Genomic DNA, 23,714 nt, shown 5'->3' on the forward strand with positions numbered 1-23,714 from the left:
GCAATTAATGTGCCTACATGCGTGTACAGTTTGTCTCTGGAAGCAGCAACCAAAAACAAGTGATTTTAGGGCACATCAAAATCCACAGCAGAGATTCTCTGATTTGGCCAGACAACAAATGCTTTTGAAGGCTTCGATTTCAAAAGCATCTGACGTGGCTGCTAAAGAAAGTACAGTTGCGTACACTTACCATAAATGTAGATGTTAGAGTGTATTCACTGTTGCAGTCATCACACTTAGGTTATCTGCCTGCAGGTAGCCCTCAGTCGGCCCGAATACCAGAGTCTTGGGATTTCTGTGTCGGATGTGGTCACCTCTTCCATGACATCAGGTAGTCAGGGGTACAAAACATGCAGCCGTCGCCATTACATCAGTTTTTCTTACCCCAGATGTTAGAAGCCCCCAAAATAGGAAGTAATTACATGGTATGGAACACCTCTAGTAAAAAGTAAATACCAATGCCATAAGATATGGCCAAAAAAGAGGATAGGTAGAAAGTAGAGATAAGTCAGGGGGCTGGAAGGAGGGTAACCAGGACTGCAATAGTGAACTCTTGAACATCTACATTTATGGTAAGTGTAGAAAACTGTACTATGTTCTTCGTGTTTCACTGTTGTAGTCATCACACTTGGGTTGATTCCCAAAGCTGAGGAAGGGTGAAGGCAGTCAAGAAGTATTAGGGCTGGCTAGCAGGCCTTTAAGACTGCTGTAGCAAATACACTCTGGAATTTAGAAAATACAGGTAAGTGGTGATGCTTGGTGAAGGTGTGTACAGAACTCCAGGTTGCAGTTTCCAGTATGTCCCTGGTAGGGACTCCCTTGAGAAATGCTGTAGCTGTTGAGGTAGCCCTAGTGGACTGATCCCCTGTGGGGTAGGTTTTCCATGGTGTTTGTAACAGAAATGGATGCAGTGTGCTACCCATTTGAAGATGGTTTGCTTTGAAATGGCCTTGCCCTCTGCCCCTGTAGCAAAGCTGACTAGCAGCTGGATAGATTTTCTGAAAAGTTTAGTCGTGTCAAGGTACAACCTAAGCTGTCTGTGCACATCCAAGGAGTGCAGGATCCTTTCCCTTTTATTCTGAGGATTAGGAAAAAAAGGTGGGTAAATGGACGGATTGGTTTAAAGCCACAATGGATACCACCCTGGGCATAAATGATGGGTTAGTCCCGTGGAAAACACTTCACGCATGGAAAATAATGAAGGGTTCCACAGCCGTAAGGGCCTGCAATTCAGACACTCTTCTTGCCGAAGTGATTGCTAGAAGTAAGGCGGTTTTCCAAGAGAGGAATTTTAGCTCTATTGTAGCAGCAGGCTCAAAAGGGGGAAGCATGAGCTTCTCTAGTACAAAGTTGAAGTCTCAGGCAGGAGTGGGAGCTCTCCTCGGGGGTCTTAAAGTGTTAGCTCCTCTTAGGAACCGTTTGACCAGAGGGTGAGAAAAGAGGGGTGGGCTCAGTATTGTAATGAGCTGAGATGGCAAAGGCATGAATCTTAATTGAAGAGAAGGATAGGTCTTTGTGGAGCAGCTCTGCTAGGTAATCTAGGATTTGAGGTAAGGTAGCCACGGTTGTGTCCTTAACCTGAGACTGGCACCAAGAGCAGTAGCTTTTCCACTTTTCTGAATAGGATTTCCTAGTACTAAGGCTTCCTAGCCTCAAGGATGACATCCAGCACCTGTTTGCGGAGGGTTGGTAGTGATGCATCCAGGGAATCAGCCAGGCTGCTAGATTCAGGATTTGCAGCTGAGGATGCAAAATCTGGCCCACCTGCTGGGACAGCAGAGAGGGGGTCTGATGCAAGTGCCAGGGTGGCACTGATGTCAGACTGCGTAAAAGTGGGTACCAGTGCTGGCGTGGCCAGTCTGGTGCAATCTGGACTGTCCTTGGCCTGTCCTGTTTGATCTCGAGTAGCACTTCTGGTAAGGGCAGAAGGGGAAATGTATAGATTGACAGGTTTTCCCATGTAAAGGAAAGGGCATCCCACTTTCATGCTTGGCTGTGGGGAATTCTGGTGCAAAATTTGCTCAACTGGCTTGGGGGGGGGAGCAAAGAGGTCCAACCTCTGGTGTTCCACACCTGTGGATTAGAAGTATGAATGCGCGTGGTTCCAGTTTCCACTCGTGTAGGTCCATCAGATTTCTGCTTAAATAGTCTGCCAGTAAATTCTCTTAGCCTGGCAGGAATCGAGTTTGCAGGTGCACTTGATTGCTCAAGGCTGTGTTCCACAGAGACATGGTTAACCTGCAGAGTGGGTAGGAATGAGTTTCCCCCTGCTTGCTGATGTAACACATAACTGTGGTGTTGTCTGTCTTTATCAAGAGTTACCCTGGAAGGATAAGGTATTTGAAGGCTGCCACAGTGCATTCTGTACAGCTAACACTTCTTTTTGATTGATATGCAGGTGCATTTGTCTTGGGCTCCATTTGCTTTGAATGCATTTGCCTGCAATGTGAGCCCCCCATGCATAGTCTGATGTGTTTGTTGTCAGGGTTTGGGCGGCGGGGGGTAGAGTGAAAGGGAGTCCTTAGGCAAGGAATGATAGGAATCATTGTTTCCAGGTCCTGAGAATGTTGACACCAGAGACTTTTTAAGTACCACTGAAGTTTCCTTATATGCAGTCTTGCATATGGAATTAGTCAAATGCAAGAGGTCATGAACCCTAGGACTTGCAGTATTTTTCTTGCAGATAGCTAGGTTTGGGTGGCCAGTAGATTGAAGTAGTTTGTCAAATAAACCTGTTTTTCTGGAGTGAGGAATCCCATCTGGGAAGTTGTGTTCAAGCTTGCTCCCAGGAATACAATTTTTTGGCTGGGTACCAGATGTGACTTCCTTTCGGTGATGGCATACCCCAGAGAAGTTAGAACTCTCTTTACAAATGTCAGGTGCTGAAGTAGTAATTCCCTACTGTCCGCCTGAATCAGGCAATCATCCAAGTATGGGTAAATTTTAATTTTTCTCTGCCTGCAGTATACAATGGCTGGAGCCAGGCATTTTGTGAATACCCTGGGCGCAGTAGATAAGCCAAAGAGAAGTGCAGAGAAAAGTACAGTTGTGTACACCTACCATAAATGTAGAGGTTAGTGTGTATTCAGTGTTGCAGCCCTTACATTTCGGTCATCTGCCTGCAGGTAGCCCTCAGCCGGCCTGAATATCAAAGTCTTGGGTCCTGCGTCGGATGTTCTCTTCTTCCATGACGTCAGGTAATCAGGGGGTATAAAGCATGTAGCCAACACCATTACATCAGTTTTTCTTGCCTCAGATGTCAGATGCCCCCATAATGGGAATCCACAACGCCAACGAGAACACCGACACTGGAAGATCAACAACGGAGAAGAACGAAAGTTGAGAATCCCGACACTGAGAACACCAACATGTTAAGTAAGTGTGCAATAGGGACGGACATTAGGGTCAGGGTGTTTGTAAGTGTGCGACAGTGACTGATGTTAGGGTAGGGTGCAGGTCAGGTTAAGTGTGAGACAGTGACGGACTTTAGGTTTAGGAGCGGATTAAGTGAGTTAGGGTTATGGTGCGGGTAAGGTTAGTGTGCGATAGTGACAGACTTAAGGGTTAGGGGCGGATTAAGTGAGTTAGGGTGCGGGTAAGGTAAGTGTGTGACAGTGACGGATCTTAGTGTTAGGGTTTGGGTTAAGGTTAGTGCATAGATAGTCATGTATGCAAGGTTTAGTGTAGGTTTGTAAGGTTTTTGGTGTACTTGTGTTGTGTGTGTATTTTTCGTGAAAGGTATTTGTTTTGATTGACGGGATTGTGGTTTGTTGGGCATGTGAAGTTTCGTCTTTTTGAACCTTCAGTTTTTGGCGTGTCGGTGTTATCAAGTAGACCCATTATATATATATATATATATATATATATATATATATATATACATATATATATATATATATATTTATAGATTACATCTCCAACAAAAAGCAAATACACCAGAATGATGAAATGCACTAAACAAGAAGAAAGGTATAGCCAGGAGAACTCAGGTAGCTGGAGGGAGGGTTACCAGGACAGCAACAGTGAATACACTCGAACATCTACATTTATGGCAAGTGTACACAACTGTACTATGTTCTTCGTGTTTCACTGTTGCAGTCATTACATTTGGGTAGATTCCCAAAGCTAAGGCAGGGAGGAGGAAGTTAGAGAGCATTAGGACCAGCTATTAAGCCCTGCAAGACTGCAGTGGCAAAACCAGCTCTGGATTTAGAAAACATAGGCAAGTGGTAATGCTTGTTGAAGGTATGTACAGAACTCCAGGTAGCAGCTTCTAAGATTGTCCATGGTAGAGAAACCTCTGAGAAAGGCTGTAGAGGTAGATGCAGCCCTGGTGGAACATGATCTTATCCCCTCAGGGGTAGGTTTTCCATATTGCTTATAGCAGAAAAGAATACAATGGCCTATCCACTTAGAAATGGTTTGCTTTGAAATGGCCTTCCCCTCTGCCCCTGCAGCAAAGGCAACTACCAGTTGTTCAGTTTTTCTCAGAGGCTTAGTCCTGTCCAAATAAAATCTTAGTTGTCTGTGCACGTCCAGAGTGCAGCATTCGTTCTCCTTTGTTCTGTGGATTAGGAAAAAAAGTAGGCAAATTAATGGACTGATTAAGAGCTACACTGGATACCACACCTTGGGCATAAAAGGACTAGTCCTGAGGGACACCCTGTCAGCATGGAAGATGATGAAGGGATCCACTGCCATGAGGGCCTAAAGTTCAGACACTCTCCTAGCTGAAGTGATGGCTAGAAGGAAAGCAGTTTTCCAAGAAAGGAATTTCAACTCTGCAGTTGCAGCTGGCTTTTCCAATACAAAGTTAAGGTCCCATGCTGGAGTAGGGACTCTCCTGGGTGGTCTTAAATTTTTGGCACCTCTGAGTAATTGTTTCAGCAGGGGGTGGGAGAAGAGGGGTGGCTCAGTATTACAATGTGCCGAAATGGCTGAAACATGAATTTTAATTGATGAGAAGGAAAGGCCCTTGTGGAGCATCTCTGTTAAGTATTGAAGACTATGCGGTAAGATGGGCACTCTTATGCCCATCCCTAGAGTCCGGCTCCAGGAACAGTACCTTTTCCATTTTTCAGCATAGGATTTTCCAGTACTAGGCCTCCTGGCCTCCAGAATGACATCTTGCACCTGCTTACTGAGTGATGCTATTGGAGAGCTCAGGGAATTAGCCAGGCTGCAAGGTTCAGGGTTTGAAACTGGGGGTGCAGAATCTGTCCCTCCTGCTGGGACAGCAGGGAAGGGGTCTGAGGCAGGTGCCATGGATCCAGCAGTGACATACTGTGCAAAAGGGGGTTACCAGTGTTGGCCTGGCCAGTCTGGTGCAATCAGTATTGTCCTTGGTTTGTCTTGTTTGATCTTCAGCAGAACTTTTGGGAGGAAAGGCAGAGGGGGGAAAAGCATAAACTGAGACGCTTTCCCAGGTGAAGGACATGGCATCCACTTTCCAAGCTTGGCTGGGGTAGTCCTTGTGCAGAATTTGTCCAATTGGTAGTTCTGAGGGGAGGCAAACAGGTCTATCTCTGGGTTCCCACATTTGTTTCTCAAAATGTTGAACATCTTTGGTTCCAGTTTCCACTCGTGTGGGTTCATGAGATTTCTGCTTAGGTTGTCTGCCAATGAATTTAGCTTACCTGGCAGGAACTGAGCTTGTAAGTGCACTTGGTAGCTCAAGGCTGTATTCCACAGAGCCATGGCTAGTCTGCAGAGAGGATACGAGTGGGTTCCCCCCTGCTTGTTTATGTACCACATAACAGTGTTTTTTGTCCGTCTTTACCAATAATTGTCCTGGAAGAATGTGGTCCTTGAAGGCAGTGTTCATAGGTTGGTACTAGGCTATCAGCCCTAGGGCCTATACAAGCCTAGCCATAATTTCCTGGCTATTTCTTCCCACACTATTTACTTCCCTGGACCCCTGTCTAGCTGGGTGACTGATGTGATCCCTGGGGTGAATTTCCTTTCTCCCATCCAATCGTCAAGGTTCCTTTTGAAGAGGCCCAAAGAGGCACTATGCTTGACATGTCTGGGCAATCTATTCCAGAGTCTGGGGAGTCTCTGGGTCAGGAACCTATTCCTCCAGCAGGTTTTGTTTATTGTGATGACAAGGTTAAGATCCCTGGAGCATGTGGCTCTGAGGGATTGGGATTTCTTTAAGTGTAGCATGTAAAACAGCTCTGGGTTTGACATGGCCTTGTATGTTAAGCAGAGATCGCCTCTGAGTAGACAATATGTGACAGAGTATAGCTAGAGTTTTTTAAGGCTGTCAGCGTAAGGCATCTGCTTTAGGCCTGTGATTCTTTTAGTGAGGTATTTCTGCGGCCTTTCCAGTTGTTGCAGATGTCTTGAGAGGTACATACCAAACGGGGCGTTCTATTCTATAATGGGTCTAATGAGGAAGGAGTACAGTGGGACAATGACCTCCTTTTTTCTGGATAGTGATGAGGTGTGCCACATAGAAGGATTTCCTGATTGTTGTGGCGATGTGGTTATCAAAGGTGAGACCACTGTCCACCTGTGTCCCTAAGTCTCTTATCACACTTTCGGTGTTTAGTGTACTGCCACCTATATGGTAATTCACGGTACATGTTTTTTTCCCAAAGGGGATAACTATACATTTCTTGGCATTGAGCTTGAGCCCATGGCTCTGGCACCAAGCATCTGTTTCTGTAAGGCCCTTTTGTAGAGTATTCACATAATTTCACACAGCGATAGCAACAATGTAAAAGTCCAAAAACACCAACAGTCTGGTAAACAATAACTCCGCACAATAACTGCTCGGCTCGAACAGTTAAAGTATTTATTGTCAGTGACCAAACAAAATGATAAAATAAGAAACCACCGATTGTACAAAAGTTAACCTTCCAAGTTAAGTGCTTTCATCTGGTAAAACAGACTTCATCAGAACAATGTAATTGTGGTTCACAATCGTTTAAATGCACTTTTAGGAGCCAAAAATTTAAAAAGACAATACTTGTTATTTAAAATGACATTACTTATTTTTAAAAGCTTATTTTTAAAAAAAACTTCACAATCTACTAACAAGCGACAACCTTGATCTACTATCAAAGTGATGCCCTATGAGGTAACACTACCACCATAAAATAAATAAATATACATCGATATAATGTATTTACAATATATGTATTTTTATATATATACACACACATATGATGCATCGTGAATAGTAACCTATAAGTAAACATCAAATAAAAAAATCACATCAAATTAGGTACAATGACAGTATGGCATTATGTCATAACCAAAAATAGTTTAATACTAATGTGATCATTAATAACCGGTGGCCTTGTAGCATCTGTAAAAATCTGCCATCTGCTCTCTTTCATGGCTAGAGAGCCTTCATTGCCACCAGAAGATGGTATACCAATATGATCAATGATAGCAAATTTAAAATAGTGTCCCCCTCCACTTTTAAGTACATGTCGATATAAGGCATTGTTTTTATCATTGACCCTAATACTGTACAAATGGTCATATATGCGTCGCTTGAACTGTGCATGACATGCATGTAGCTAAATATACAACAAATTTGGTGTTGCAATTTCCTGCCCTGCATTTTATATAAGTCTTGTTGTAATTGTCTAATTTTCAGCCATCGGCTTCATTGACTGCATAACATTGCTTACATGATCCACATGTTTTAGTTCCTGATATTTTCTTTTTCTTATCATGTTCGTTTGTCATCGTTTCCAATAATCTCTTAATGTTAGATCCAGTTTTGTAAACAAAACAAGGATGTGCACCTAATGTCATTGCTATGTCTTCATCCGCAGTTATCAAATTCCAATGTCCCTTAATAATATTTTTGATGTACTGCACTGCCAGCGAATACATCAACACACAAACCCAATTGCTATGCCCTAAATTAGATGCTGTACCATCATTTCTTGTGGTAATACTCGTGGAATTACCAAGTAAGAGTAAATATTTCTTACCCCATTCTTTTCTTACATAGTTAACTACATCACACAATAAGGAACTAGGATACCCCCTATCTGTGAACATAGACTTAATAAAGTCCAGTTCTTAATACATAATTTCTATAGTCGATGACATACGGGCTGCCCTGATGCACTGCCCCTTAAAAACATTTTTGAAGACATACTGAGGGTGATTACCACTAAATTCCAAATAATCATTGGAAAAAGTGTCCTGTCTATGTATTTGCGATGCAAACCCTCCATCAGAATGGTTAATATACGTGTCTAAATATGCAATGCCACTATCACTGATATTGTGAGCGAATTTTAAAAAATCAGTTGTGTGATTAATATAACTAATAAAGGAATTGATCTTGTCAACAGGACCTTTCCATAACAAAAACAAATCATCCAAATATCTCGTATAGTAAACAATGTATTGATAAAATTCGCATTTGAACAGAAATTCCGTTTCCCATTCAAGCATAACCAAGTTAGCAAAGATGGGAGCACAAGATGCTCCCATAGCTACTCCCCTGGTTTGCCTAAAGAATTCACTTTCAAAATGGATGTAATTCTAATCCAACACTAATCCCATCATGTCAGTAATAACACAAATTTGATTGTGAACCACAATTACATTGTTCTGATGAAGTCTGTTTTACCAGATGAACGCGCTCAACTTGGAAGGTTAACTTTTGTACAAAATCGGTGGTTTCTTATTTTATCATTTTGTTTGGACACTGACAATAAATACTTTACCTGTTCGAGCAGAGCAGTTATTGTGCAGAGTTATCGTTTACCAGACTGTTGGTGTTCTTGGACTATCCACATCATTTGAGGATTCAATAATGGCTCCCAGTTTGCAGTTATCTGTGAACTTTGTTAGCCAGAGTCCCTTAGTGTTGGCCTGTACTTCAGAGAAATAGATGCAAACAAGAGTGGTCCCAGGACTGAACCCTAAGGTAGCCCACTTGTCACTTGTCTGGAGCTGGATTTGGAGTCAGCTACTTTTACAGTGTGGGTTCTATCAGTAAGCCAGTTAGCAACCCATTGGGTGACGTAGGGATTAATGCCCAGCTTAGTATGTTTATCTATGATTCCAGAGTGGGGGATGGTGTCAAAAGCTTTGGCAAGGTCTAGATAGGCTGTGTGGACCACCTTACCCTTATCCATGGCTCTGGAGACTGATTCGAAGAAGTCAATCAGGTTCAGGAGACAAGATCGGCCCTTCACGAACCCAAACTGGGTGGGGTCCAGTGTTTGAAGGTTGCCAATGTCTTGGTTTATAAGTTCCATGATAATACGCTCCATGGCCTTTCAGATGGATGGGACGGTAGTTTCCGGGATCCTGCAAGCCTTTGGGTTCATGGCCTCTTGCATTCTACTGAATTCTGTACAGCTAACATTTCTTTTTGATTGACACGCAGGTGCATCTGACTCAGGTTCCATTTGCCCCGAATGCACTGCCCTACCAAGTGAGCCCCCCCATGCATAGTCTGATGCATCTGTTAGGCTTTGGGCAGCAGTGGGTAGAATGAATGTCAGTCCCTTGTTGTGGTAGCAGGCCTCTGCCCACCAAAGGAACTCTGTTTTTATACAAGGAATGATAGGAATCATTGATTCCAGGTCCTGTGAATGTTGACACCATAGGCTTTTTAGATAACATTGTAGTTTCTTCATATGCAGTATTGCATATGGAATTAGTAGAATGCAAGAGGCCATGAACCCCAAGGCTTGCAGGATTTTCCTTGCAGATAGCTGGGTCTTTGTGGCCAGTAGTTTGAAGTAGACTGTCAAACTTGCTTCTCTGGCGTGAGGTAAGCCATCTGGAAGGTTGTGTTCAAGCTTGTTCCCAGGAATACAATTTGTTGGCAGGATACTAGATGAGATTTCTTTTCATTTATGGTGTACCCCAGTGAGGTTAGAAGTTTCTTTACAAATGTCAGATGATTTAGAAGCATGTCCTGATTTTCTGCCTGAATTAGACAACCGTCCAGGTATGGATATATTTGAATATTTCTTTGCCTGCAAAATGCAATGACTGGAGCTAGGCACTTTGTGAATACCCTGGGTAAGCCAAAGGGAAGTGAAGAGAACTGACAGTGCATGTAGCCTGCTCTGAAGCATAGGTATTTCCTGCAAGATTCCCTTATTGGAATGTGCAGGTAAGTTTCCTTTAAGTCTAAAGGTTGCCAACCAGGCTTCTTTGCCTAGCATAGTAAGCAGTTGATGAAGTGTTAGCATTTTGAATTTTGGGAAGGTGTTTAGAATAGAGAGGTCCAGGATAGGATGCCAGGATTGGTCTTTTACTGGGTACCAGGAAAAGTCTTGAGTAAAAACCTTGTCCTCTCTTTCTTCTGCTGGAACAGGCTGAACAGCCCTGATACTTAGAAGAGAGAGAACCTGCTGTTGAGCCTCTGCCCACTGATTTGGGTGTAGGTCTGGCCAACCGTTTGGCGTTGGTAAGGTGTGGAAGTGGAATCTGTATCCTTGGGAAACTATATTTAAAACCCATTTGTCCTGGGTAATTAGTTCCCAGTTTTTTGCATGCAGTGTGATCTTTCCCCCTAAGGGAGCATGCAGTTGAGCAGGGCTGGGAAGGTTTAAGATTAAGTCATTGTAACAGTTTTCCATAGGGGGTGTCTTACTACTTCCAGCTTTGGAAGTGGAAGCCTCCCACTGCTTAGGCCTGTGAGTACCTTGAGACTGTAGCCTTGGTGGTCCTGCTGTTCTGGGTATGGACTGAGAAGGCCTGGAAAAGACAAGAAAGGACCAATTCTCAGGAGGCCAATGCCTACTGAATCTGGGAGGCTGGACTTGCAGGAAATCGTTAACAGTTTGCATAGATTTAGCTTTTTCCTTCATCTTTTTAAGGACTTCTGCTTTGTTGCCAAACAGGCGATCTTGGTTTAAGGGAGCATCCAGTAATTTAGCTTCAACATGATCTGGCAAATTTTGCTCCTTAAGCCAAGCATGCCTTCTACGAACAGACCCAGTGACAGCAGCCCTGCAAGATGCTTCAAGAGAGTCAAAACCACATTGCAAAGTATGTTAACCAACTTGTTCAGCAGAATGCATTAAATCCTGTAATTCTTTATGTTCAGCACAATCGGGAATCAACATCATATTCTGTTTAAGTAGTCCCATAATATGTTGCTGATACTTTAACATATGAAACTGGCAGTTTAAGGCCCTAATGGCCACAGTAGCAGAAGTGTATACCTTTTCTTACCCCATCTGTCCAAGGCCCTGGAATATCTATCAGAGGGGGTAGGGTTTTTGGCAGTAGTAGCCTTAATGCCTTTAGGTCCCTGTGAAATGGTCTCTGGGTCCGCAGTAGGATTCTTGAAAAGGAACTTGTGAGAGTCAAGTACTCTGTAATACCTGTCAGGTTTCCTGGGAGCCAGAGGTAAAGTGTCTGGGGCCAGGCTAGATTCCAAGAAGGCATCATTTACAATGCCCAGGACAGGAGGGATAGCGAAAGGCCTGTGTTGAGGTAGGAATAAGAATTCCCTAAGCCACTTTTTGGAGTGAGAGTAATCCTGGCTTTTCCAGCAGAAATGCTCCCTAACAGTGTGCAAGGTTTCACCAAAAGAAAAATCTTCTGGACAGGAAGCAGACAGAATGGAGTCCTCTGCATCAGAATCCTCATAGGTAAATAAAGGGCAAATCCTGAGAAACAGAAATTTCAGAATCCTGATCAGAAGAATCAGAAGGAAAATCAACTCTAGGTCTCAGAGGGAGAAGGCCGGCTTCCCCTAATTAAAATAATAAGATCTTCAGCCATTCTTATTTGTTTTTTAGGCATATGGGCCTGACCATGTGGTTTGGACGTCTGTTTTCTAGGCGTGGGTCGAGTTTTAGGCCTTGAAGAAAAAGATGGCATCAGTTTGAAATGCAAGTCCGTAGGTCTGAAGACACCCTCAGAAGCACCCGGTGCCTGCACAGCGGCTCCGGACCCATCCAAGGCAGAGACATCCGCAGATTCCATAGTCAAAGATGCATCTCGTGGCATACCGGACTCTGAATGGGTCTCAGTAGAGGGCTGCGAATCTGAAGTAGCGGGTATCAGGAGCTGCGAAAGCGCCTCACTGAGTACCGGCGAACTGTTGACTAGCTTAAGAGAAACGTCGTTGGCAGCTTTGGACCTATGCGGTCTGTCTCTGTCATTATCTTTACGTTTTTTCATAATGTTGGTAGTCGGACAGCTTACCAAAGCCATTTCTGGATAATTAAACTGAGTACCGAAATAGTTTGCTGCAAAAATGGACCGACAATGAACAGTTCAAGGATCAAATAAGGCCCAAAATCGACAGCGAGGGATGTTGTGGTCTGGGCCTAAGCAAGAAATGCAGTATGAATGAAAATCTTTATGAGGTATTTCCTTTCCACAGGTAATACAATTGTTAAATTTTACTGATATCGGTTTAGAGCAAGAAAAAGGATCCCCAACGGGGTACTTAGCTTTTTTGAAGATATCGGTTCTGAAACTCGAAAAAGTACAGTTTTGTACCTACCATAAATGTAGATGTTCAAGTGTAGACACTGCTGCAGTCATTACATTTGGGTTATCCTGCCATCAGGCGGTCACGCAGTCGGCCAGAGTTCCAAAGTCTTGGTCCGGCGTCAGTTGTCGCCTCCTCCCTGACGTCAGTGTGACAGGGGTATATAAGATGCAACCGACGCCATTTTCTTCAGTTTTTCTTGCCCCATATGTCAGGTGCCTCTAAATATGTAGGCAATTCCAATTGCTAATAAAACATACATAAGAAAAGCAAAAAACAACTTACAGCTACCAGCAAATACTCCCCATAAGTAGCAAGGGTAGAAGACATAGGTACGTACCAGCCAGTAAGAGGGGAAGGAGGGAGGGTAACCTGAACTGCAGCAGTGTCTACACTCGAACATCTACATTTATGGTAGGTACAAAACTGTACTATGTTCATCGTGTTACACTAATGCAGTCATTACACTTGGGTAGAATCCCAAAGCTGAGGAAGGGTGGCTGGTTCTATAAGGCATTAGGGGTGGCTATAAGGCCCTGCAGCACTGCAGTGGTGAAGCCAGCTCTGGATTTAGAGTATAGAGGCAGATGGTAATGCTTGGTTGAAGGTGTGTACAGAACTCCAAGTTGCTGCTTCCAAAATATCCTTGGTAGGTACTCCCCTGAGGTAGGCAGTTGAAGTGGCTGTTGCCCTAGTGGAGTGAGATCTAATGCTGCTAGGTACGGGTTTTCCATGGTGTGTGTAGCAGAAACATATACGATGTCCTATCCATTTTGAAATGGTCTGTTTTGAAATGGCTTTTCCCTGTGCTCCCGCAGCATATGCTACCAATAATTGCTCAGATTTTCTGAAAGCTTTGGTTTTGTCCAAGTAGAAGCGTAACTGCCTGTGAATGTCCAAAGAGTGCAGTAGTCTCTCCCCTTTATTCTGTGGTTTAGGATAAAAAGTTGGCAGGTGAACAGTTTGGTTTAGAGCCACACTGGATACCACCTTTGGCATAAAAGTAGGGTTAGTTCGTAAAGACACCCTGTCCTGGTGGAAAATGAGGAAAGGTTCCACTGCCATTAGAGCCTGTAATTCTGAAACTCTTCCTGCTGATGTTATCGCCAAGAGCAGAGCAGTTTTCCAAGAGATATATTTTAATTCTGCTGTGTTGGTTGGCTCAAAAGGAGGTAAAGTTAGCTTCTCCAAAACAAAGTTGAGGTCCCAAGTTGGAGTAGTGGCTCTACGGGGCGGTCTTATGTTTTTAGCCTCTCTGAGGTACTGTTTTAACAGAGGATTAGAGAAAATTGGTGGATCCATGTTGTAATGAGCAGAGATAGCAGAGGTGTGGATCTTGATGGATGAGAAGGAGAGTCCTTTGTCCAGCATCTCAGTTAAGTATTGTAGTATCTGAGGAATGTTTGGTACAAGAGGGTCAAGGCTATGAACTTGGTTCCAGGCACACAATCTCTTCCATTTATCCGAATAGGCTTTCCTGGTACTAGGCCTTCTGGCCTCCAGAATGACATCCACAACAGCTTTGGAGAGAGGCATTGCTTGCTTGACTAAGGAATCTTCCATGCAGCTAGGTTTAAGGTCTTTAGCTGCCTGTGTAGTATTTGTTTGTTGTGCTGAGTCAGCAGATGTGGGATTTGAGGCAAAATCCAGGGTGATTCTTGTGCTAAGCTCCTTAAGATTGGGTACCAGTGCTGGTGTGGCCAGTCTGGTGCAATCAGGATCATCTTTGGCTCTTCCTGCCTGGCTTTTATGAGTACCTTTGGCAGGAGAGGTAGTGGTGGGAAAGCGTATACTTGTAGGTTCTTCCAGCTGAATGAGAGGGCATCCACTTTCCATGCTTGCGGATGGTAACTCCTTGTGCAGAATTTTTGCAACTGGCAGTTTATTGGGGATGCAAACAGATCTATGTCCGGGCTCCATCATTTCTGTTATCATTCTGAATATTAATGGATTCAACTCCCATTCGTGGGGATCCATGATGTTTCTGCTTAAGTCATCTGCCAGTGTGTTTTTCTCTCCTGGCAGGAATTGCGCTTGCAGATGAACTTGAAGGTTTATAGCTGTGTTCCATAAGGTCATAGTTTGTCTGCATAGGGGGAAGGAGTGAGTGCCCCCTTGCTTGTTTATGTATCACATAACTGTGGTGTTGTCTGTCTTTAGGAGTAGTTGTCCTGGATGCAGCAGGTCCTTGAAAGCTATTATCGCATTTTGTACAGCTAGCATCTCTTTTTGATTGATGTGAAGATGCCTTTGTTCTGCGGTCCACGTGCCCTGAATACATTTGCCTGCCATGTGTGCTCCACAGGCGTAATCCGATGCATCTGTTGTCAGTGTTTGCCTGGCTGTGGGTTGTGTAAAAGGCTGTCCCTTGTTGAGATGACACACTTGAGCCCACCACTGAAACTCCTGTTGAAGGCAAGGGATCAGTGGTATAACTGTTTCCAAACTTTGACAGTGTTGAGACCATACATTCTTTAGGTACCATTGTAGTTTCCTCATATGCAGTCTGGCATATGGAATTATTAGTATGCAGGATGCCATGTAACCCAAGGCCTGCAGAATTTTTCTTGCAGGGAGCTGGGTCTTTGTTGCCATCAATTGAAAGTATTGAATCAGTTGTCCTTGTTTGTCTGGTGTGAGATAAGCCATCTGGGCCATTGTGTTCAAGCTGGCACCCAGGAATATTATCTCTTGTGAGGGCACTAGTTTTAATTTCTTTTCGTTTACTGTGTACCCCAGGCAACTTAACTTTTTTTACAAATGCCAGATGCTTTAGAAGAGCGTCTTTGCTCTCTGCTTGAATCAGGCAGTCGTCCAGGTACGGATAAATTTGAATTCCTTTCTGTCTGCAAAATGCGATTACTGGTGCCAGGCACTTTATGAAGACCCTGGGCGCAGTAGATGAGCCAAAGGGCAGTGCAGAGAATTGGTAGTGCATTGAACCAGCTATGAATCTGAGGTATCTTCTGCAGTTTTTCTGACAGGGACATGCAGGTTTGCCTCTGAGGTCCAAAGTCACGAACCAAGCTTTCTTGCCCAGCATGGGAAGAAGCTGCTGTAATGTCAACATTTTGAATTTCGGAACATCCAGATAAGTGTTTAGAGATGAAAGATCCAGAATGGGCCTCCAGGCTTTGTCCTTTCTGGGTACCAGAAAGAGTCTCGAGTAAAATCCTTGTCCTTGCTCCTGTGATGGTACCTTTTGAATAGCTCTCGTATCCATGAGTGCTGTAATTTGTTCTTGAGCCTCTGCCCATTGATTTGGTGGCAGACTTGGCATTCCTTTTAACCTTGGCAGAATGTGAAAGTGGAACCTGTAACCTTGAAATACAATGTTGAGAACCCATTTGTCTTTGGTGATCATTTGCCAATTGTGGTAGAAGAGAGTGCCAGTTTTCCTCCCAAGGGGGTTGCCAAGACGGATTTGTTTGGCAGCTGCAGTGGAAAGTCATTGGAGCTGCTTTTTATATGGTTGTGGCCTGTCTTCCCCTTCTTTCTGGACTGATGCAACCCACTGTCGAGGCCTGTAAGGACCTTGTGTTTGACCTCTACCTCTTGGACGTCTGTATCTTCCCCTTTGAGGCCTGTCTGTAATTGGAAAGGACCAATTCTTAGTTGGCCAGTTTCTGCTAAATCTAGGAGGCTGAACCTGCAAGAAATCCTTCACCGTTTGCATAGATTTTGCCTTGTCCTCCATTTTCTTTAATACCTCTTCTGCCTCATCTCCAAATAGCGTATCCTGCTGCAAAGGAGCATCCAACAATTTTGCTTTAACATGATCTGGTAACGTATGTTCTTTTAACCAAGCATGTCTTCTAATAACAGAGCCTGCAACTGCTGCTCTGCAGGAGGCCTCTAGAGAATCAAAACCACATTCAAAGTATGCTTTCCCACTTGTTCAGCTGCATACAATAAATCCTGCATTTCTTTAAAATTAGGAGGATCTGATTCTGAAAGCATTTTTTGTTTTAACTGAGACAGTAAAAATTGCTGATATTTTAGCATGTGAAACTGGCAATTAAAGGCTCTCATTGCTAAAGTTGCAGACCTATATACTTTCTTTCCCCATCTGTCTAATGCTCTGGAATCTGTCAGAGGGAACTGGATTCTTGGCTGATGAGGCCTCAACTCCTTTGGGTCCCTGAGAAATAGTTTCAGGATCAGCGACAGGACTTTTATACAGAAATTTATGTGAGTCAGGGTCTCTGTAGTATCTGTCAGGTTTAACAGGGGCTGGAGGTAAGGAATCAGGATTTAAGCTGGATTCAGTATACACATCATCGACAATATCTAACACTGGTGGAATAGCAAGGGGTCTGTGTTGAGGTAATAAAAGGAAGTCTCTGAGCTTTTTCTTGGATTCTGAGTAATCCTGGCCTTCCCAGTGGAACAGCTCCCTCATGGTATGTACGGTTTCCCCAACGGAGTAGTCCCTCAGGCGGTGAGGCTGATGGAATTTATTCCTCAGCATCAGAATCCTCATAAGGGGGTAAAGAGTATCCTAAGTCTGAGGATGAATCAGAAGAGATGGACACCTGGTCGGATGAGTCATAGTCTGCATCCTGTCTAGGCCTTTTATCAGGAGGGGGATGGGAGCCCCTGATCAGAGTAATTAGGTCTTCGGACATTTTGAGCATTAGTTTCTTAGGCATGGAGGCCTGTCCTGGACAATGCCGAATTTATTTCTTTGACTTTAAAGGAGGCTTAAACTTAGCTGAGGGTTTAATGCTTAACTGAGTAGGTCTGAAGACACCCTCTGTAGCTGTGGGTTGCTCAGCTACTCCGGATCCCTCTGAAAGGTTAGTCTCGGTAGGCTGAAGAGCTTCTGCGGCCGAAGGCCCAGCCATCTCCACGTGGGAGTCAGAGGCGGCTTGTGGTTCTACAGAAGCGGTCGTCAGGGGCTGCGAAGGCACCTCGCTGAAAACCGGAGAGCTGGTGACTGGCCTAGAAGAGGCTTAGTCAGTTCTGGGCCTCGGATGCCTATCCTTGTCTTTGCACCTTTTGTGTATTCCAGTCGTCAGAAGTTCCGATGGCATGGTATAATTGAATTTTCTACCAAAATAATGTCGGGCAAAATCAAACAGATGTTTAATAGTGCGCTTGTTAAACCTAGCACAAAACCGACAACCAGTAACGTCGTGGTCAGGGCCTAGGCATGGGATACAACAGGAATGGAAATCCTTATGAGGTATTTGCTTCCCACAAGAAATACAGTTATTAACTTTTACTGACATCGGTCTGAGGCAAGAAAAAGTTTCACCAACGGGGTACTTAGCTTTGTAGAAGATATCGGTTCTGGATTCAGAATGAAAATCTCAGGAGATGGCCAACCGACACTTGCGAACTGCTTTTGCTTCGGGCACCGCGCGGCAAGAAAGACTGAAGAAAATGGTGTCGACTGGTTCCTATATACCCCTGTCGCACTGACGTCAGGGAGTAGGCTACAGCAACCAACTCCGGACCAAGACTTTGGAACTCTGGCCGACTGCGGGACTGCCTGACGGCAGGATAACCCAAGTGTAATGACTGCAGCAGTGTAACACGATGAACATCAAAAATTTCAGGAGTCTGCCGACCGGCACTTGCAAATTGCTTCTGCTTTACGCACCGCGCGGCACGAAAGACTGATGTAATGACATCTGCTGCATGCTTTATACCCCTAACCACCTGATGTCATGGAAGAAGAGACAGCATCTGACGCAAGACCCAAGACTTTGATATTCAGGTCGGCTGAGGGCTACCTGCAGGTAGATAACCCAAATGTAATGACTGCAACAGTGAAACACGAAGAAAATCTGACAGTGCATAGAGCCTGCCCTGAAACATAGACATTTTTCTGCAGGATTCCCTTATGGGGATGTGCAGATAAGCTTCTTTTAAGTCAAGGGTGACCAGCCAGGAGTCCTTGGCTTACATAGGAAGCAGCTGCTGGAGAGTAAGCATTTTGAACTTTGGAATCACCAAGAAGGTATTGAGAATTGACAGATCCAGGATAGGGCGCCAAGAGTTTTCTTTTCTGGGCACCAGAAACCATCTGGAGTAGAAACCCTGTCCCCTTCGCTCAGTTGGAACAAGTTGGACAGCCTTGATACTGAGAAGAGAAGTACTTGTTTTGGGGCCTCTGCCCACTGGTTTAGGGGGAGGTCTGGCAATCCGTTTGGGGTTGGCAATGAGTGGAAGTAGAATCTGTATCCCTGGGATACAATGTTTAAGACCCATCTGTCCTGGGTAATGTATGTCCAAGTTTTTTGCATGCAGGGCGAGTTTTCCTCCTAGGGGTGCAAGTGCTTGGGCAAGGCTGGGAAGGATGAAAGACAAGTCATTGTGAACTTTTTCCATAAGATGGTGCCTACCACTCCCTGTTTTTGAAGTGCGAGCACTCCATTGTTTAGATCTGTACATACCCTGAGACTGCAGTCTTGGTGGTCTGTTGCCCCTGGGTTTGGACTGAGAAGGTCTGGGAGGGACTGGAAAGGGCCAGTTTTTTAAAGGCCAATGCCTATTGAATCTAGGTGGCTGTACCTGTAAGAAATCTTTAACAGTTTGCATAGATTTAGCTTTTTCCTCCATCTTTTTAAGAACTTCTTCTGCTTTAGTGCCAAACAAACGTTCTTGGTTTAATGGAGCATCTAGTAATTTTGCTTTGACATGGTCTGGCAAGATTTGTTCCTTTAGCCAAGCATGCCTTCTAAGAACAGACCCAGTGACAGCAGCCCTGCAAAATGCTTCTAAAGCATCAAAACCACACTGCAAAGTATGTTTTCCTACTTGGTTTGCAGAGTGCATTAACTCTTGTAAATCTTTATGTTCTGCACAATCAGGAATCAACATAAAATGATCTGAGGGTATGCAGTGTTTCACGGAAAGAAAAATCCTCTGGTGAGGTGGCAGAGGGAATGGAATCCACTGCATCAGAATCCTCATAGGTAGATAATGGTATGTCCTGGCAATCTGAGGGGTCAGAGTCATCGGACTCGTGATCTGAAGAATCAGAAAGAAAATCAATTCTTTGTCTTTTAGAGGGGGAAGGTTGGCTTCCCCTAATTAAAGTAATAAGGTCTTCAGCCATTCTAAGCATTTGTTTCTGTGGCATGGGAGCTTGAGAATGCGCTTTGGTCGGTTTCCAAGGCGTAGTGCGAACTCTGTCTGCGAAATTCTGTAGTTTTAGTATGAAACAAAGTAATTGGTTTAATATGAACATCGGAAGGTCTGAATACGCCCTCAGAAGCCGGTGCCTGCACAGCAGCTCTGGACCCATCCAAGGCAGAGACATGCACAGGTTCCATAGTCGAAGAATCATCTCGCGTCATTCAGGACTCCAAATGGGTCACAGTAGAGGCCTGCGAATCTGTAGAAGCGGGTATCAAGGGCTGCGAAAGCGCCCAAGTACCGGCTGACTGGCGACTAGCTTAACAGAAGCGTCATCGACAGTTTTGGACATATGCGGTCTGTCTTTATCCTTAAGTTTTTTCGGAAGACTGGTAATCAGATGGTTTATCGAAGCCATTTCAGAATACAGAGAATGAGAGTGAAAGAATTTAGCAACATGAACAGGGCACAAAACCGACAGCGAGGAACGTCATGGTCTGGGCCTAAACCAGTGACGGAGTAAGAATGAAAAACTCTGAGGTATTTGCTTTCCGCAGGCAAGACAATTATTAATTTTTTCTGACATCAGTTAGAGCAAGAAAAAAGAATCGCCAACAGGGTACTTAGCTTTAGAAGATTTCAGGTCTGAAACTCAAATAATGAAAATTTCAGGTAGTGGCCGACTGGCACTTGCAAACTGCTTCTGCTTCGGGTTCTGCTCGGCAAGAAAAGCTGATGTAATGGCATTGGCTGCATGTTTTATACCCATGATGACCTGACGTCATGGAAGAGGCAACAGCATCCGACGCAGAAATCCCAAGACTCTGGTATTCAGGCAGACTGCGGGCTACCTGCAGGCAGATAACCCAAGTGTGATGACTGCAACAGTGAAACATGAAGAACATCCTCCCAATAGAAAGACTGAGAATCCATCCTACCTCACGCAAACACTTTTAGTCTCAGACTCTCAAGGAAAATTTTGAGAGTCTCAAATAAACTAATTATAGTTTTAGGAACAAAAGATGTACAAACTGAACACTCTCCAAAGTTGTGGTTAGGATCTAGACAAAACAAGCACTTAAAAAATATTTGCCTTTATATATCAGTTTCCTGCATTTACATTTACATTTACTCCTCTTAGCCAACATGAAATAACTTTTTAGTCAAAAATTACGGGAAACATGAAGGGTTCCCAGGGCTCAGAAGGAATTATGGGTATGGGAGGAATCACAGGCCTTGATCCAACCTCTTGAAAAAGTACTGAGGTTAGTTCTGGTTTGATCCAGTTGGATCTGATAACCTAAATGTTGAAACAGATGAAAAAGACACCGAATTGCCAATCGCAGAAGCTTAATTAGTAATCATAAAAATGAATACTATACGTGTTACTTCTTGCCAAGGATAAAATGGTTGGACAGTTTTACAAAAACATTCACTCTGGCCACACATGCGCTCAGACTGCTGTCTCTCAAGCTTGTGTGTGGCGAAAACAGCAGCCTGGGTACCAAAACACTTCAGGACTTTCTTGGCTGCAAAAAATTATCAAGGCTACTTGTCCTGGAAAAAAAAATACATAACTAGAACAAAAAAAATATATAACAATCGTCTAACAATGATTTAAGCAAACATTGACTGTTATGGCAAGTCCAACTTATATAACTGAACTATGTGGACCATAAATAACTGCTACAATAACTTTAGCTATAGGAGTATATTATCATAGCTTATCCTTCCTGGAAGGTGCTAGTACTAAGAGCTCCTGGGAAATGGTCCTAGTAAAGCCTGCCCTGGATCTGGCAGGGTAATCAAATTGGTAATGCTTTGTAAAAAAAATAAGCAGAAGACCAAGTAGCTGTCTCTAGAACACTTTTGGAGTCAACCCCTTTCCAATAAGCAATCAGAAAAGCCAAAGTTCTGGTACAATGTGTTTTGATCCTGTCTGGAAGTGATTTACCATGGTGGGAATAAGAGGAAGAAATAACAAGGGACAACCATCTGTAAACTGTCTGTTTTGAAGCAGGCTGCCTCATCTTGCCAAATTACAGGAAATACACAGCTGTATAGCTTTCCGAAAGGAATTAATTCTGCTACTAGGAAATATTTTGTTAGCATCCGGAAAAGAGTGGTGCTCTAATAACCAGGGTCCAGACAGGGATTACGTACTTCTGGTGTTGCTATACTTGTGAAAGTTACTATCCACTAGCCTATCATATTCCTTTAGCAGCAAGGTGCATTTCTCTGCCATTTCAACATGTGTACCCATAGTTCTTCCTCTTTCTTCTCAGACTTTGTTCAAGCTGCTCTTGAAATGGGGTTTGCATTTAAGACCACAGAGCTCAGGTGGCACCTTGCTAGGATCACATTTGTCTTGGAAAAGTTAAATCACTCTCATTTTTGAACCAGCTCATGAGGCGTTTTTTTTTTTTTTTGGTTCATGATTTGGAAGACCATTGTCACTGTAGAGTATCTGAGTTGCATGCTCTCACGATGAGTGACTCCTATTTGGTTTTCCATTGAGATAGGGTTACTTTATTCAAGAATAAATTCCTCATTCGTGCCAATAGTAGTTTCAGAATTCATTCCTTCCTGGACCATAAAACCAGGGATAAAGTATTCTCCATACATTCGTAGGTAACTAACTTATTAAATTCTCTTCCCAAACCTGTCAAAAGCTCTTCCATCCTTGTCTAAAGGAAAAGGATTAGCATTCATCAATTTTTTATTAGCAGCTGGACCACAAGTTGAAATAGCTACTGGATGTGACCAAGGATGAGAAATTAAGAATGAACAAACCTTATAAGGTCTTTGCCTTTTCAGGGCAAAATGGTTTCTATCAGGCATACTGCAGGCAAAATGAAAAGCATACTCCAAGGCTGGCCATCAAAGGAGGAATAGGATTTGGCAGTAGTACAGTCACTTGTGACACCATGTCATAAAATTTCTTAAATGATGCAGGAAAAACTTGTCCCATTAAAAACAAATTACTCATTCTGGACATACCCTCAGTACAAGAAAATTCTTCTAAAAGATGTTCTGAGGATTCAGCTTCCTCTGAAACTATTTGGGATTTTGGCAGAAAATACAGAATATGCCATATGCCTTTAATATTAATTTCAAAAGGAATCTTCAGAAACTAAGGAAATGACTTACTGCTTTTCAAAAAATTCCATTCATACTCTAGAGAATTTAAATCCTGCAATAAACCTTTAGTTAAATTAATGAATTCTCCCTCATCAAAAGAAAACATCTCTGAAGAAGATAACAGGGCTCAATTTTATTTATTTTTTCTAGGGACAACCCTAGGGGGAGACCAACTCAAGGACATCGCAACCCAGGGAAAGCACAGTTGTGTATACATACCATAAATGTAGATGTTCGAGTGTATTCACTGTTGCAGTCATTACATTTGGGCAATCTGCTGACAGGTTGCCCTCAGTCGGCCCGAATAACAAAGTTCCGGGTACTGCGTCGGTTGCTGTCTCCTCTTCCTCGTCAGGGGTACAAAACATGCAGCAAACGCCATTTTAATCAGTTTTTCTTGGGCCAGATGTCAGGTGCCCCCCAAATGGGGAGCAAAAATATATAAACGTACAGATATATATATATATATATATATATATATATATATATATATACACACACACACACACACACACATATATAGACACACACGCACACAAACATGTACTTTAGAACACAAATAATTTACCTTCAACTAAAAGCAAATACACCACAAAGGCTTTTGAGCATAGTGAAGGAAAGAAGGGGTATAATAGAAAAGAAAGGGGGCTGGCAGGTGGGTAACCTGGACTGCAACAGTGAATACACTCTAACAACTACATTTATGGTAAGTGTACACAACTGTACTATGTTCCTCTTGTTTCAGTGTTGCAGTCATTACATTTGGGTAGAATCCCAAAGCTATGGATGGGAGGATGGAATTAAACAGCATTAGGAGCAGATATAAGGCCCTGCAGGACTGCAGTGGTAAAGCCTACCCTGGATTTAGAAAAGAGAGGTAAATGGTAATGCTTTGTGAACGTATGACCTGAGCTCCAAGTAGCAGCTTCTAGAATGTCTCTGGTGGGAACCCATCTAAGAAAAGCTGCAGAAGTAGAAGCAGCCCTGGTGGAATGAGATCTGATCCCCTTGGGCACAGGTTTACTATGGTGCAAAT

The 23,714-nt window shown here is 43.5% G+C and overlaps 1 protein-coding gene across 1 annotated transcript in view; it reads right to left on the minus strand.

Moving 5' to 3' along the window:
- The window catches only part of KDM4B (lysine demethylase 4B), a gene marked incomplete in the record, with an annotated part of 3,340,808 nt that overhangs the window by 2,614,435 nt on the left and 702,659 nt on the right, over nucleotides 1-23,714 (minus strand).

This window comes from Protopterus annectens, chromosome 13.part0, assembly GCF_019279795.1.
Source record: "Protopterus annectens isolate FY-2018-M chromosome 13.part0, PAN1.0, whole genome shotgun sequence".
Classification (NCBI taxonomy): domain Eukaryota; kingdom Metazoa; phylum Chordata; order Ceratodontiformes; family Protopteridae; genus Protopterus; species Protopterus annectens.